Raw genomic sequence first — 17610 nt, forward strand, 5'->3', positions numbered from 1 at the left:
TTAATATTATAATAAAATAATTTGAATTATTACGTTTATTTTAACTTCTTCAGGGTTGGGCCATTTACTAGGCTTTTCCCCTCGACATTGCACTGTGCCTACTTCAGAGATCACTGTTCCCAGCTATTTTTGCCTACCATCAAATGCCTGACCTCTTTAGAAAGCTGAGACCCTGTAGTTTCTTAGGAAACAATCAGAATAATTATGTGAAGTACTGGCACAGAGTTATAGAGGCTAGAATATTGTTTTTTCTTTCTGCTGGATAACAAGCAATTCAACTGACCACATTTCAGCTTCTAGGTCTCTTGATATGACTTTAGAAACACAACTGAGCCCAAAAGATTAGAAAAATAGAAAAAGTCTATTTATTTTTTTAACTATTATAAAAGTGACATTTGCAATAAAAAAAAATAGAAGATTCCCCTTTACAAATATACATAAAAAAATGCTGCATGTTGAAATCCCCACCCTGTAGAGAGAACTACACTACTGTGGAGGACAAAAAAAAAAAGACCCAAAATAACAGAGCTTGGGCTAATGCCCTTTGAAAAGGACAGTTTTATTGAGCTTCCGTTGCATGTTGTTGCTCTGTAAGGTAAGGTTAGTCATTTTAGCGATGTGGTGCAGCCTTAGCTTAAAAAAACAGGGACACAACTAATGTTAACAGCGTATGGTGGTGGCTGTCTATGCCATACTGCATTTCGCCAATGTGCTCCCCGAGCACAAACACATCCTCTGACCCTATCCTCTTCCGTACAGTGTACACGACCTCTAGCAGTTTGCTGGGCTGTGATCGTCTGGTACTGGCTGATGCCTGACGAATGACCCTCTCTGCTGCCCTGACGACCCTCACTGTGCCTTCTGATGGAATCACCAGACCTCCATTGTTTTTTAAGGTCAGCAGGTGGTAGCTCTGGTCCTTGATGGCAGATGCAGCGTCTGTCCCTTGGCTGGCATGGCAGACATCACACGACAGCTTCTTCAGAGCCCGTCGCACAACAAATCCTGAAATTTGAGTTAGTATAATAATATCATTACTTATAATAATAATAATCATTAATAAGGATGTGGAAATTAAGGGAAGATTTCTCTTTATAAACTATCGCGAGATTGTTTTCCCCCAGAATTTGACTATTGGCACTATCGGTTATAGGCAAAATCAACTTTCAGTCAGCCTTTACCTGAAATGTACACGGAGCGTTGTCCACAAGACCAAAGCGGATGGGAAGGTAGCTGTGGTTATGTACTAGGGCAGGAATGTCAGCAAATGGGGATGGAAGATCTTCTCCTCCTGCTGCAGAGGACATATCTACAGCTGACAGGCTTGTTAAGGTGTCAATGACAGCTGGTAGGGAATGCATACAAGTGGTCAGTGGCCTGACGCTTGCGGCTCGAACTCCTCGCTCCAGTGACTCCCTGTTGTTTTGCCAAAATATACAAATATATAAATAATAGTAATATGGAAATTAATAAGTTACTTTTTTTTTACAATTCAATCTTCACTTTTCAATTCTGTGAGCCTAAATACATGTTTAGGTTCTCCAATTCTCCAACAGAAAACACAACAGTATACATTTAAGAAATTGTATAGGCTTGTCCATTTATAAGGCAAAAATATGTTTTGTGGCTCTGGACAAAAATGGCTCTTTTCATTGTAAAGGTTGCCTACCCCTGGGTTTAGTTTCAATGTTCACACATGTTTATTCATTCAAGTATATGATCGACGGAGCAAGTGAGATAGCCAGTAGTTCTCAAACTTTTTACACAGAGTACCACCTCAAATAATATTGGGCTCTTAGCCTACTAACACCATCATAAACCTTTCCGGGTACCACCAAGATAAAGGATTTAATATAACAAGCCACATAATGCTCTCATTTGTTTGACATTCCACATGTAAACACTCACAACATCATGTTGAGGTACATCCTGAGACAAGTCCATTGGCAGGATGTCTTCCGCTCTTCTAGAGGTGCTTGTGCTTCTTGCTGCCAACTAAAATAAAGTAAAGAAGTTTTGAGTGTCTAAAATGTGCCGTAATAAACACATTATATAACTTGCAGAAACAAAATCTAAAGTGACATTTAATCACATATTGATCTCTCAATCTTATACACCTTGAATTACTGTTGGTCAATGATACATACCCTTTGAAGATGAGCTGGAAAGTTGAAAATGTTTGGCACAACACCATCTTTAAGCCAGACATTCTGCCCTGTTCTCTCAAAGTCCTCACTCCTGAAGTGCTCACTGCAGAGCAGTGTCCTGTCAGAGGCAACAAAACCGTCTCCTCTTAGGGCAAGTTCCCACTGCCTCCTCATCTTTCCGGTTTTGGGAAACCTTAAAAATGTTAGAAATGTACCCAGATATATAAATTATTGCCAACATTTCCAACCCTTTTTTCCTTATTTTAACATTAAGGGTAAGGACACCTAAATTATCATGTTTTGGGTAACTATGTATGAATGTGTGTGTGTGTGCATGTATGCATCATGTATGCATGTATGTACTTTAGAATAAGACAACCACACTAAACTAGTTATAAAAAGGTGTCCAAAAAACATTCTGCGATTGTGTAAACAAACTTGTAAAAATCTTTGGGTCAGCAACAATCTTGTAATACTATTATGTCATAGCCCCGCAGTTCCTGTGTAACAGGACCTGTACTGTACATACATCCACTAAGTAACTAAAGATTATTCCAAATATAATCATAATATTTTCATATCTTACAGGTGAAAGGTGATCCCACGGGCTCTCGTTTTGAGACCATGGCGATTGGAGCATCCGATTACGTAGGCTGCACAAAAGTCTGGCATCTTCTCCTATAAAGCCAGCAATTTCCTGTATCATAATGTAAGATGTTTTTAACAAACCAAACCGATAGGAAATCATGTGCAACTTAAGTTATATTGAAAAGAAAGAGCAATTCTGCCTCTCCCACTGAAGTAAAATTGCTGGGTAGCAGCTAAACTGTAACTACTAATGTTAGGTCTCACTCAAAGCCAGCTAATAACCACATCCACAAAGACTGTAATTTAGACAAAAGATTGTTTGTCATAAAATCGTTATTGGTGTCAGTAAAACCTATATAATTGAACAGCTCGATTGTGGTCTCAGCCTTGATAACTTGCACAAGTAACGTTAGCCGTGATACACAACTATGCTGCACGATTAAGTCGTCTTTCGAAAAGAAAAGCTGCAATTTCAACATGTTCACGCATTCAGAATTATAGCCACGTTATTAACGTTTGTAAGAAATCAAACATTTTGTAAATCCGTCAAGATTTCAGCGAGATAAGAGTATTTGTGTTCGTGCAGATCACTCGCCTTACATCAGGTAAGAGGGCCAGAGTCCGCCAGAAAGCTTGCCTGTGACAAGATGGCCGCCGGTGATGACTTTAGAGACTCCGCCGTAAGACATCTAGCCTTTTTTATGTATATCTATGGTAGTAACTGCCTCATAAATAAATAAATTCCTGGCCAGTAAAAAAAAAAAAAATTGTGGCTGCAAAATTTTGTGAACTCACCGGCCATTGACACAAAATCCAGATTTTTTTTTTTATGCCTATAATTTCTAACTGACTTGTCTTTTTTTTTCCCCTTTGTTTTTTTTTTTTTCGCAGCTGATGAAGTGAAGACTTGGAGAAGTTTTAGTTTTGTGCACCATATACGTTTTCAGTTTAGGGTTAGGGTTAGTTCCCCGTACACGTTCACTGTACACATTTTCAAACTTATACATTTTGTTTGTTGGTTACAATAAAATGTTCATATCCCATTTCAGAGATTGAGATCTTTTCTTTAAATGCAAGTCATATATATGTATAATTTATGGTTCATATGATTATATACAATAAGAACAATATTACTGTTGTACTACAATAAAAAATTGTATACAATAAACTATGTAGAAGTATTGGCTTGTTTACTGATTAATGTACAGACATCAGAATGTAGTGGTTAGGAGAACATTCTGGGAACTTTGAGAACATTAGTTTTTGGTTCCGAGAACGTTCCCTATTGGTTATCCAGGAAAGTTTTCTTAACGTAATTAGAACGTTCCCTTAAGGTTAGGGGAACTTTATGGGAACCAAAAACTAATATTCCCAGAAAGTAAAATTGTTAGCTGGGGTGAATGTGACTTATCACGCACAACTAAACCTACCTCATACATTTTCAGTTTCTCATCATTTCTATGGAATCTTTATAAATGTAAATGTATTCATCTAAATGTATTTACAATGTTAAATATGTAAAAAAACTGAAATTAAGTTGGTTGTTACTACTATTTAAGTTATGTAAATGTGTTTGCAACCAAAGAACACTGATTTTTATCTTGATACACATAAAGGAAGCAGAATTTCATTCAATCTTTGTGTATTTTATTTACAGACACGGCTAAAAAACATTACATGTGAGAAGAGACATTACAAAATCTTTTGGAAAACAAAAAAACAAAACAAAAAAACATTTACATATTAGATGCGAGCAAGGTGTATAATTCTAACATTACGCCTTCAAAACAACACTTGGACACATATTGGTCAAAACACAGCACACAACCACAATTTTATCCAGCAAAGTCTTCAGCTCAGTCTCATGAGTGGTGTGGACAGTGTCCGGGGATGAGGTGGATTCACAGGACCTTACATTTCAGGTGCGGGTGTAGTGTCTGACAGTTACAATACAAAGCAATTGTGTCATATCACAACCTCTATTCCTAAAGGAATCCAGATTAGCTATGCACAGTGGGCGACATACACTACCGTTCAAAAGTTTATGTTTTTAAAAGAAGCATCTTCTGCTCACCAAGGCTGCATTTATAAAAAAATTAAAATAATAATTAATATATATATATATATATATATATATATATATATATATATATATATATATATAATAAAAAGAGTCATATTGTGAAATTATGAAAATTTAAAATGACTTCTATTTTAATATATTTTAAACTATTAGATTCTTGTAATCAAAGCAGGATCATACTCCCAACATTTCTTAGGCAGGTTTGCCTGCAAACCCAGTCACCAAATAAATTGCATTGTAGCCTAGATGTACAACATTTGAAACTGATTAACGTTACGCTTTAGTACACTGGTAACTTAAGATCATTTTCTAGCCATGTCATGCTAGTTAACAGTTAACATTACAGAGAGTAATTGTAACTTACCTTGGTGAAAATGCTTTTGAACACACCATCATGTGTGGTGGAGTGTTATCGAAGGTAATCTTGGCCTCCTTACCGCTGCTATCCAAGCCATTCGTCGCCTTTTTGTCACCTCTGAAACAAGGCTTGTACTATTATTTTTCCACGCTGGAAAACGATAAAATGATATTCCGTTCGTAAGCTTGCCACTTCTTTCGTGAGAACGACTATTTCAGTTTATAACACAGCAGGTAGACGGGATCTTTAAAACTGCGTTCTTCCTCCATGCAAACAAAGGAGTCTCGCGCCTAATGGTTGTGCCGCGGATTCCCAGAATGCTTTGCGTTCACCACTGGGAATACGTTATGATCAAGGGGCAAGGAACTCGACCGGAAGTTGAAGTCGGGTGGGGGCTGCCATCTTTTAGCAGAACTTCACTTGCGTTAGCATTCCCATTGCCTCCCATTCATTTTGGCGTCACTTTGACAGCGAATAACTTTACATCTGAGGCGTTTAAAGACTCTGTTTGTCCATTATTTATTTCTAAAGATACACGACAATGTATAAAGGGCTCCATTACCTTCTATGTTACATTATGGCCCCGTATAAACAGTTTTTGTAAAAAATAGGCTAACGATTGCGTCATAACCACTCGGCTCTCTGTCGCATTACCGTACAGACAGGTGGAGAAGCTCGCAGACAATTAACTTAATATGGCGTACTGGCGTTACAGTTTAAAATACTATACAAAATAATTAATCAGAATACTTACTCCTGCTCACTCACGACAAAGAACTCCCCGCTCAAGCTCGCCGTCTCTGCAAGATTAACGATGGCAGTTTGTACGCACAGCCACTTAGAATATTTACATCTGGCAGACAGGTTGCTGACGTCGTCAAGCTTCGTTTGAGTCTGCGCGTCAGAAACGGAAGTGTTAAAAAACGCTAAAACTGGGCTTCATTTGTCTCAATTGAGTTCCAATGGGGTCGCTGTGTCCATTTCTTTTACTGTCTATGGTTATGATGACGACACATTAGTATAGTATGGAACGCGCACGGGGCCAATACACTTTAAACGAAACGCGTGATTTTTGACCGCGTCAACACGCACAGTTTGTACGCGTTTTTTTGGTCCGTGTAAACGTTTACTATGGAACGCCGTTGGGGACAATTCCTATTATATACAAAGCGTGAAATTTGGACGCATTAACACGCACAGTTTGTAGCGTAAATACGAAGTATATGTTCGGGTGTCGCGTCGGACCGCACAACAGCCAATAGCGTTGCTCTATTTAGGATTTCATTTGCATTTGTGATGCGATGGCACGTTGCTGTAAACATATATAAACATCAGATGACATTTCTTTCCGTGAGGGATGATGTGCTGTTAGGTAAGCAAATACCTATGCAAACGTCACACGTAAAATTTGTTCGTGAATGAGATCGTAATTTTACGTTGGCATATACATAGGCAAGCGTAAAACTTTAGAGTCAATGATGCATTTATACGTTGGTTGTGATGTCGGTGCTGTGTCATGCTGTGGCATCTCATCCCTTTTGTACTCATGCAGGTTTTTTTTGTCTCCGGTAACGTGGAAAAGTGGCTCTCTATGATGGCTCTTAGAATTTTTTTATTAAACTTTCAAAGAACTTTTACAGACTGCGTTCAGTTGGCATCCTCTTATAACACGGAGGATGATTTAAATATCATCATAACCAGGTATGTCCAAAACATATAACATTTACAAGATGGCTGACTTCTAGTAACTTGAAATGCTAAATGAAATAATAGAAGATAAATGCCATGCCTTACAACAACAGTGTTTTTTTTTTATGTCAAAATTATGTTAAACTTTCGTGTTACCATAAACTGGGGACAAGAAGCCACGTTTAAAAACTGTATTAACGTTACTGTATATTTGCTTGCTGCATGGTAATTTGTACTGTCACAGAACACTTTAGCTTCAGAAACCATGTTTAAAACACATACATTTTATTGCATGGTTATTTCCTGGTTGTGGTCTCTGTCTCCCTCTCTCTCTTTCTCAAGCCAACATAAAGATTGCAAGTTTTACTACAACTAGTTATGTTTATGAATTACAGAATACAGACAATGGCCAGAAGTGTGGCATGGTCTAGAGTGTAACTACTTGGTCCAGAAACGGCCAATAGTATCCTGAATAGTCTGTCTGAATTCATGAATATTCTGGAAACATTGCCTCAACCGCAAGGTATGCTCTAAATAGTCAGATTGACTGTAATTTTAATATAATGTTTTGTGTTATAATTCATTTTATTCTTCTGTTAACTTTAGTTCCCCAGGCTTACAGTGCTCCATTGGTGAGGGGTTTCTCTGGTCGACCACAATATTCCATTACACAGGAGCAGTTCTGTGAAATTATTTGTTCATGGCAGTACTAAATTAAAACAAATCTTCAAAATTACACTTATTTGTGTGAACATTTTTTAATATTCTGCAAGGTGTTTGTAAAGTTTTGACCACCATATCATGCAAAAATATATAATAAACCCCACACATTTATTCTTGTTTTTAATATTCTCTTCAAAGCAAGCTAAAGGTTTTGAAGCTAATGAGGGTGAAAGATGTTTATGGGCTGTTCCTCTGCTTTCTAAGTAAGTAGAAGGGTTTCTTTAATGCCCCATAACCACGACTTTAATTGTTCCATTATACACAGCCTTGTCCACATATGTGCATATTATAATGGTTTCACTGAACAAGCATGAAAAGTTGAAACCCTTTTTATTAAAGATCTGTAAAAAATTTGTATAGTTGAAAACATTTATCTAAAAATCCATGTTAAAACTTATATAAGACATGAGTGATGTAATAGGCTATATACACATATGTATAACATATGTTAACATATGTATACAACATACAACACTGGATACGGCCATAGCCAGGGTTTAATAATTAGTGAGGTCCATGGTGGGGTGTCAATAATTATACATAATAGTGCCTATAAGTACCATAAATCATTCAACTTTAATAAATACAATAAATAATAAAGTTAGCAAAGGCTAAATATTAAATACTGTGGCTATTGTTTTTTCAAAATGAATGGAGTAATCTCCGAATGGGCCAGCATCAATCTGGTATGAGAGACTCTGGAATACTGCTTGACTGGAAATAATACACATATACTGTATGTATACTGTATATGTCAGATAAAAATAATCTAATAACAACAATATATTGTAACAATCACAAATTTAACAATTATATTATAACAATAAGGCAAATACAAAAGCAGAAAACAAAGCACCAGTAGCCTATGACAATTTACAAAACTTAATTCAACATTGAAACACAGACACAATCATACGACACATAAACATTACAGAATCACTATAGCAGGCGGACCACGTAAACTGTGGTGCAACCAGTCCAAGTCCAAGTGTAAATAGCAACAGTTGTGGATTCAGTAGACATTTCTATTTACTTATAAATAGTGACAGATAACATTACTATTTGCTCATCAGTATTGTTGTGCATTAAACATCCTGCAATATAACTGACAGTAAATAATTATAAAACAATATTAAAATCATGGCAACTTATTGAGATATTAAAGACATAGAGCTACCCCTAACCTTACCCTAAATGTAACTTTTATTAATTAAATTGAATTTTAAGTCAAATCATTTTTATTGAAAACAAATGCGTTTAATAACTGTAAAGTTATTAAAAAAGTGCTGTCAGTGGGAATAGAACCCCCGTCTCCCTTTACACGTTACACCGCAGAAACCGCTGACTAAAGAGGTGACTTTTTCCACATATAGGGTAGACTGGCCTAGTGTAATTGGTTCTGCCAACAAGTAGGCTATTTGCAGTGGTCCAAATAGACACCTCAAATGTATTAACCAGAGGGGAGATATGGTCGTTGGATCACAGAGACCACTCACTTTACCTACAGGACAAATTCCTTTAACGTTACAAAAGAATATAATGTTAATTCATCCAGTCATCGAATGTATTTAATCATTGGCTCTAAATTATCACCAGTTTAACTAAAACAGAAAAATGTGTATGTCGCACATCAAATAAGACTCAGAAATATTACATGTTCAAAAATGTCATGTTTACACAACAAAAACGTTCGTCTAGAAACACATTACAAAAAATACACGACCAAAAATGTTGCGTTAAGGCGATAGGCTACAAACGATCATGTCTTTAAATAACATGACAAAAGGTGTGTTCGACATCGGTTGCGGCTGGATGCAACCGATCGGCGAGAGTAGCCGCGTGCAGGTGGGGAGGAGCTGAAAACGGAGATATGAAGCCGGACACGTTGTGCTCCCGTAGTTTGCTGCAATTACGTCAGTCATGGCAGATCACGTGGCGATTGCTTACTTGATCGCGTTTAATGTGTGTATAAGTGGTGTTTTGGAAGGGTCTTGAATGTTGTTAAGTTGAAGTTACAGCAAGTTGTTAGCAGTTTGCTAACCACATGCAGGTGAAGTATAAACACAGCAAAATAAACTAAAGAATATGAAGAAACCAAACAAATGGAGGAACATAATGTATTATGTATCATTTGTATAGGAGCATACATTTATGACCACATTAGATTGTATGCTTTTAAGATGAACATTTTAGTTCTTAAAAATGCTCATTTGAATAGGTTATGCTGCTGAATACTGTAAAAGGTCTGTATAAAAAAGAAAGTCATGCAAAATAAACATACACAAACTTTATATTAACAATAAAGTAAATACAGTAAAACAATATTTAATAAATATGATTTATAAGATGAAGACGACATAAAAACGTATTGAACTGTTTTAAAAGTCCATATGAGAATTTCTGAAACTGAAGCCGACTCGCAATAAACTTGAAACGCACGTCATCTGTGTCATCAGCAGGCCCGTCGTCAAGGGGGGGCATCGGGGGGCAGTGCCCCCCCAAATGACTTTTTGTGCCCCCCTAAACGTAACGCACAGAACAATTAACCAAACTTGCATTACTGTGCATTCACACCGCCGGCGTCGAGAGCGTCAAAGTGGCCGGAAGTCATTCATTTTCAATGTAAACCAGGGTCGAGCAGCGGTGAGGAGAGTTGAAATCAATGCAACTTTATGGTAATGAGCTATGACGCGGTTGGGCAGCAACCAATCGGAACGTAGAAGTCAACCGACGCCGCCGGTGTTATTACGCATTTAAGACGTTTGATATTGAATGTTATAGATTTAGATCATTGCACTAATAAAGTCGTTTCAGCAGAACTTGACTCACAGGAACAGTAATCACTACAACGGTAACACTAGAAATGCATAACACATATACCTTCAGAAATGATTCAGACGATTCATTAAGCAACGCATTAATACACAGAACATAATTTTAAATATAATTATATTCATAAATTACTGTTAAAACATCCCAAAACAGCACCCAAACCTTGCAAAGACCTACCTCATTAATTATTCAAATACAACAACCAATGGCAAGTCTCCAGCAGCAGACCTTTCAATATGTTATTTTCTGTGTTAGTAGTTTTATTAATTCAAATTACAATATGCAGTTTGTGTGTAAGTATATGTATATGTATATATAAATCATGCAATTCATTTAGTTAAGCATACAGTATTGTATTGTTTATACGCAATTCCTTTGCGCAGCTGAGCTGCGCTTTGCATGTGATCTCAGAATAATTTTTTGGCGGTTTTGGAAATGTTAAGAGACAATCAACAGAGACGTTAAGATCAAACGGTGAAGTATTTTATTTGAATAATTGAACAAAACAAGACTATTGTGGTCTATTTTAGTTATAGCCTAATATGGGTTTATGTCATGGTCTGTCTCAGATCATTAAAAAAAGTGTGCCCCCCTATGAAAATTAAATGCCCCCCCATTTGGTTTGTTCTGGCGACGGCCCTGGTCATCAGTGAATCCAGCCAATCGTGGATCAGTTGTGTCGTCATCAGAATCTGTGCAGCCGCTCTTCAGAAGCTGCGCTGGCTGAGTTCTCCGGCTACTCTCGAATCGCTCTCGTGGTACTTTGACGGCACACGTCACAGTCACGTGGCGTCAGCGCTGTGTCAAGTCGGACAAAATTTCTAACCGGTGTCATGAGAAATCGAGTCCGCCCGAGAAATCGAGTCCGCTTAGGACCCCGAGTGATCCCATTGGCTCAACGAACAATTAATGGGTATTATTTTTTAGCGCCTGATTACAATTCCTGCTAAATAGCGTTTTTATTTTTGTCGTTTGAACTTTGCTATAATGACCATTTTGTACTTTAAATTACATGTTTCATAGGCTAGTATATAGCCGACGCGCTTTAGATTGTGAAATCAAACATTTCTCTCTTTTTTTTTTTTTTTTTGTTACTCGCGTATCAGCATAGCATACAGCTACTCGATGTGTGTGTGTAAATTTATATTGTTAATCTAAATGATATAATATCGCAATTGCTTGTGCAGAACCGTGTTATTGTTGTATTATATACAGATATATTATTACTTTATGTAAAATGAATGTTATATTAATTTTACATGAAGTATGTCAGTATGCCTATTATATTTATACCATTAAGTATAGTAAGTGAATAATGGTTGTTTGTGCACTGAAAGTAACTAAAAATACAGCTAGATAGTTTATATAGATAGCAATAATTGCTATATAATTATAATACTAGTATTAGTCGATACTGGAGTAAAAAAAACCTTTGGAGAAACCAGACTAACCAAAAACACTGGGGACCAGTTCTCCTCTGTATATTCAGTCTGAACATTTGGTACAATATCATTGGTAGTTAACAGTGTTACTGCATTGATTCAGCTGTAAGGTTAGAGGTTAATTGTGCCATGTACATGCAGCAACATTGTTTTCTCTGTGGCCCAGGTGAGGCATGCAGTGGCAATGAAGAGTGCTAAGGTGCAGTCATCCATTCATAAATTCTTGCTTTTTTGCTGAAACTGGAAACAGTTCATCCTATGTGAAGTCCATTGTGGAAGATTGGGGAATCATCAGTCTCAACGTAACTCAAGAGCGTCTCGGGACAGAGCTTCTGTGGTAAAGAAAAATATAAAAATGTTTAGGAACTGTAATATAATAACAATTTTTTCCCTCTCTGCCTTTGTAATATACAGTATGCTGGAAGACTTTCTTGACATCATAAAGAACGGGTTCAGAATACAACAGAAGCAGGAAACATCAAAAATCACTGTTAACTGTAGAGCATCGGTTTACAATTCTAGCAAAAATCAAGTTATGATTTATGTGTATGTTGTTATAAAAACAATCAAACAGACATAAATGTAATCTGTTAAACTCAGTCTATTTTGCATTCAAACATTGCTTTAAATAAAGAGACAGGTGATTTATTTGAGCAGAGCTTGTTTTCTGTCTCCACTATTTGGAAAGTCTCATACGAAAATACTAATATATATATATATATATATATATATATATATATATATATATAATATTTTATATTAAACAAAAAAACTGCTGCAATCTCCTTATGATTTATTGTGCCTTAATTTACTATTAATTTCATTCATAATTATTCACTTACTGAACGCTATTATAAAAGTATATACGTTTGTTTATGTTAAATAAAAGATAAAACATGAGAAAAGAGTCGTATCTTCCCTTAAAATGCATCTTGAACAATCGGGTCCCACCTAGCGAGGACCCCTAAGATGGCGGCCATCGCGATGCCTGTGCGCAAGTCGCAACGGAGGCACTTGTCACGAAGGACACAAGACAGGTAGTAATTCACACTAAAAATCTTCGAGTATGACAGAACTAGAGGTGTGCTTAAACCCGTCCTGCACACGCATGCATTTGGGTGTGGAGGGGAGGGGCGATTAATGATTTGAGCTGATTTTCTTATTAACTACCAATATTATCCACTGTCCTTGTACAGTAATATGACACTGACAATACACACACAAATAATAGTTGTAACGTTAGTAGTGATAATAATAATGAATCATCTTACGGGTCCTCGCTAGGTGGGACCCGATTGTTCAAGCCTTTTTCTCGCGATCTTTGACGATGAGGTCTGTATTCACTGTTCAGGCGTTTTATCAACTCCATCTGCTATTTTTTCCACATATGAACGTATTTTGCTGGTAGTTAATACGATCTCAAATCTGACAAAGATTTTTAGTGTACATTAGTAACTGTCTCGTGTCCTTCGTTCGTGACAAGTGCCTCCGTTGCATCCTGCGCACAGGCATCGCGACGGCCACCATCTTAGGGGTCCTCGCTAGGTGGGACCCGATTGTTCAAGATGCATTTCTATGATTTTAAGTGAAGATACGACTCTTTTCTCATGTTTATCTTTTATTTAACATAAACAAACACATATACTTTCATAATAGCGTTCAGTAAGTGAATAATTATGAATGAAATTAATAGTAAATTAAGGCACAATAAATCAAAAGGAGATTTTCATTGCAGCAGTTTTTTTGTTTCATAGAAAATAGGATATATATATATATATATATATATATATATATATATATATATATATATATATATATATATATATATATATATATATATATATATATTAGTATTTTCGTATGAGACTTTCCAAATAGTGGAGGCAGAAAACAAGCTCTGCTCAAATAAATCACCTGTCTCTTTATTTAAAGCAATGTTTGAATGCAAAATAGACTGAGTTTAACAGATTACATTTATGTCTGTTTGATTGTTTTTATAACAACATACACATAAATCATAACTTGATTTTTGCAAGAATTGTAAACCGATGCTCTACGGTTAACAGTGATTTTTGATGTTTCCTGCTTCTGTTGTATTCTGAACCCGTTCTTTATGATGTCAAGAAAGTCTTCCAGCATACTGTATATTACAAAGGCAGAGAGGGAAAAAATTGTTATTATATTACAGTTCCTAAACATTTTTATATTTTTCTTTACCACAGAAGCTCTGTCCCGAGACGCTCTTGAGTTACGTTGAGACTGATGATTCCCCAATCTTCCACAATGGACTTCACATAGGATGAACTGTTTCCAGTTTCAGCAAAACAGCAAGAATTTATGAATGGATGACTGCACCTTAGCACTCTTCATTGCCACTGCATGCCTCACCTGGGCCACAGAGAAAACAATGTTGCTGCATGTACATGGCACAATTAACCTCTAACCTTACAGCTGAATCAATGCAGTAACACTGTTAACTACCAATGATATTGTACCAAATGTTCAGACTGAATATACAGAGGAGAACTGGTCCCCAGTGTTTTTGGTTAGTCTGGTTTCTCCAAAGGTTTTTTTTACTCCAGTATCGACATCTTACAGTTTTTTCTTAATTAACCACCGTTGCCTTTGGCTTGCTTGCTGTATGTATGACGACTAATGCATTTAACACCAACTATTAAAACAGTGAGGGTGTTTTTGACCACATAGACACAACAGTATGTCTTTCTGTAAAGATTCTTTAAAAATTTTATGCATTTTGAAAAATGTATAAATGTCTTACATTGATAGTGTGCATATTGCTTGAACATTTATATGTAAAAAAAATTGTGTAGAATTATATTATAATTGCAAGTTATAATTATCAATTATAAACTAGCTGCATTTTTAGTTACTTTCAGTGCACAAACAGCCATTATTGCCTTACTATTACTGATTTGTAATAGTACAAGTAACTGTTGTACTATTTTATGTACTGTGTTATATGAGTTAGTCAATTACAATTGTAATTTCGTCATCATAATGTGATAATTGCTGTATGATTTTCTTTGAAAACAATAGTTTCTTAAATAATATACAATCAGCAATTGCAATACATGAACTGCTTGTAAGCAAAACCATATATAACAACATAAGTATACTTATTACAATATTGAAAATAATGTAAAAAATTACATGAATTAGGTAGTAAGTCAAAATAAATAAAAATCAAAGTGTGTGTCTGTGTCTATATATATATATATATATATATATATATATATATATATATATATATATATATATATATATATATATATAGTACATAGGTTCGTCAGGTATCTTTCAACTATCCCACAATCTTCTGAATTTGTGGGCTAAACGTGTTTTAGTCATCACAACTGAATTATTATTATTTTAGAATATATTCAAAAGCTGTGCTGAGGCGTTCTAGTAACCGAATATTAAAACTAATTACAATGCATTATTTATGAGATGCTGCTAGTTTTATGACATTTAAAAAAACATTTTGATCGATTACATTCTGTATTTTGCTTTTATTAAATTATTTTAGCTTGAAACAACAAGCTACCGCAGCTCCGATTAACCATGCAACAAGTTATCGCGATAACAACTTTTGATCAGGCATTTAAAACAGCTACCGCCTTGGTCCTAAGCGGACTCGATTTCGCGGGGGGACTGGATTTCTCACCACACCGGCATGAACTGCTTCAAGTCAGCCGACGATCGGTTTGCGCAAAACTGCATGAAGTCGAACAAGCCTAAAAAACTTCGAGTTTAGACGTACAAAACGTTCGCGTTTACACGGACCAAAAAAAAAAAAAAAAAACGCGTACAAACTGTGCGTGTTGACGCGGTCAAAAATCACGCGTTTCGTTTAAAGTATATTGGCCCCGTGCGCGTTCCATATGTCGACATCATGACGTATTCCCACTGGTGAACGCAAAGCATTTTGGGAATCCGCGGCACAAACATTTGGCGCCAGACTTGTTTGCATGGAGGAAGAAAGCAGTTTGAAAGATCCCGTCTACCTGCTGTGTTATAAACTGAAATAGTCGTTCTCACGAAAGAAGTGGCATAAAGCTTAAGAACGGAATATCATTTTATCGTTTTCCAGCGTGGAAAAATAATAGTACAAGCCTTGTTTCAGAGGTGACAAAAAGGCGACGAATGGCATGGATAGCAGCGGTAAGGAGGCCAAGATTACCTTCGATAACACTCCACCACACATGATGGTGTGTTCAAAAGCATTTTCACCAAGGTAAGTTACAATTACTCTCTGTAATGTTAACTGTTAACTAGCATGACATGGCTAGAAAATGATCTTAAGTTACCAATGTACTAAAGCGTAACGTTAATCAGTTTAAAATGTTGTACATCTAGGCTACAATGCAATTTATTTGGTGACTGGGTTTGCAGGCAAACCTGCCTCAGAAATGTTGGGAGTATGATCCTGCTTTGATTACAGGAATAAAATAGTTTAAAATATATTAAAATAGAAGTCATTTCACTGTTTTTATTATATATATATATATATATATATATATATATGTATATATATAATTTTTTTTTATTTTTATAAATGCAGCCTTGGTGAGCAGAAGATACCTCTTTTAAAAACATAAACTTTTGAACGGTGTATGTCGCCCACTGTGCATAGCTAATCTGGATTCCTTTAGGAATAGAGGTTGTGATATGACACAATTGCTTTGTATTGTAACTGTCAGACACTACACCCGCACCTGAAATGTAAGGTCCTGTGAATCCACCTCATCCCCGGACACTGTCCACACCACTCATGAGACTGAGCTGAAGACTTTGCTGGATAAAATTGTGGTTGTGTGCTGTGTTTTGACCAATATGTGTCCAAGTGTTGTTGTGAAGGCGTCATGTTAGAATTATACACCTTGCTCGCATCTAATATGTAAATGTTTTTTTGTTTTGTTTTTTTGTTTTCCAAAAGATTTTGTAATGTCTCTTCTCACATGTAATGTTTTTTTAGCTGTGTCTGTAAATAAAATACACAAAGATTGAATGAAATTCTGCCTCCCTTATCTGTATTAAGGAAGAATTTAGCAAAATCAGTGTTCTTTGGTTGCAAACACAATTACATAACTTAAATAGTAGTAACAACCAACTTAATTTCAGTTTCTTTACATATTTAACATTGTAAATACATTTAGATGAATACATTAACATGTAAATACATTTAGATGAATACATTTACATTTATTCATTTAACAGACGCTTTTATCCAAAGCGACTTACAGATGAAGACAGTGGAAGCAATCAAAAACAAAAAGAGCAATGATATATAAGTGCTATAACAAGTCTCAGGTTAACACAGTACACGTAGCATGGGACTTTAACTAATATAATAAATAAAAAGAAAACAGAATAAAAAGAATAGAGCAAGCTAGTTAGAGGTCTTTACACATACATATACAATTGCATAATAAATGAAAAGAAAATAGAATACAAAAAGATTAGAAAGGTAGTTCGATTTTTTTTTTTTAAAGAATAGAATTAGAATAGTGAGTGTTAAAGTTAGAGGGTCAAACAAAAATGGAAGAGATGTGTTTTAAGCCGATTCTTGAAGATGGCTAAGGACTCAGCTGCTCGGATTGAGTTGGGGAGTTCATTCCACCAGAAGGGAACATTTAATTTAAAAGTCCGTAAAAGTGACTTTGTGCTTCTTTGGGATGGCACAATCAAGCGACGTTCACTTGCAGAACGCAAGCTTCTAGAGGGCAC

At 36.0% G+C, this 17610-nt stretch overlaps 2 long non-coding RNA genes across 2 annotated transcripts; one reads left to right on the forward strand and one right to left on the reverse strand.

The window, feature by feature from the left end:
- Window positions 1-36: 36 nt before the first annotated feature.
- On the reverse strand, window positions 37-5476 carry LOC127986844 (uncharacterized). Its single transcript, XR_008160975.1, has 6 exons — window positions 5183-5476; window positions 2734-2844; window positions 2148-2340; window positions 1909-1995; window positions 1182-1416; window positions 37-1005 (listed from the first exon to the last, which is right to left on the reverse strand). It is a non-coding gene; the product is annotated as an uncharacterized LOC127986844 (long non-coding RNA).
- A 1408-nt stretch (window positions 5477-6884) lies between these two features.
- Window positions 6885-7601, forward strand: LOC127986843 (uncharacterized). The gene is made up of 2 exons (XR_008160974.1): window positions 6885-7388; window positions 7472-7601. It is a non-coding gene; the product is annotated as an uncharacterized LOC127986843 (long non-coding RNA).
- The last annotated feature ends 10009 nt before the right edge of the window (window positions 7602-17610 follow it).

This window comes from Carassius gibelio, chromosome B22, assembly GCF_023724105.1.
Source record: "Carassius gibelio isolate Cgi1373 ecotype wild population from Czech Republic chromosome B22, carGib1.2-hapl.c, whole genome shotgun sequence".
Taxonomy (NCBI): domain Eukaryota; kingdom Metazoa; phylum Chordata; class Actinopteri; order Cypriniformes; family Cyprinidae; genus Carassius; species Carassius gibelio.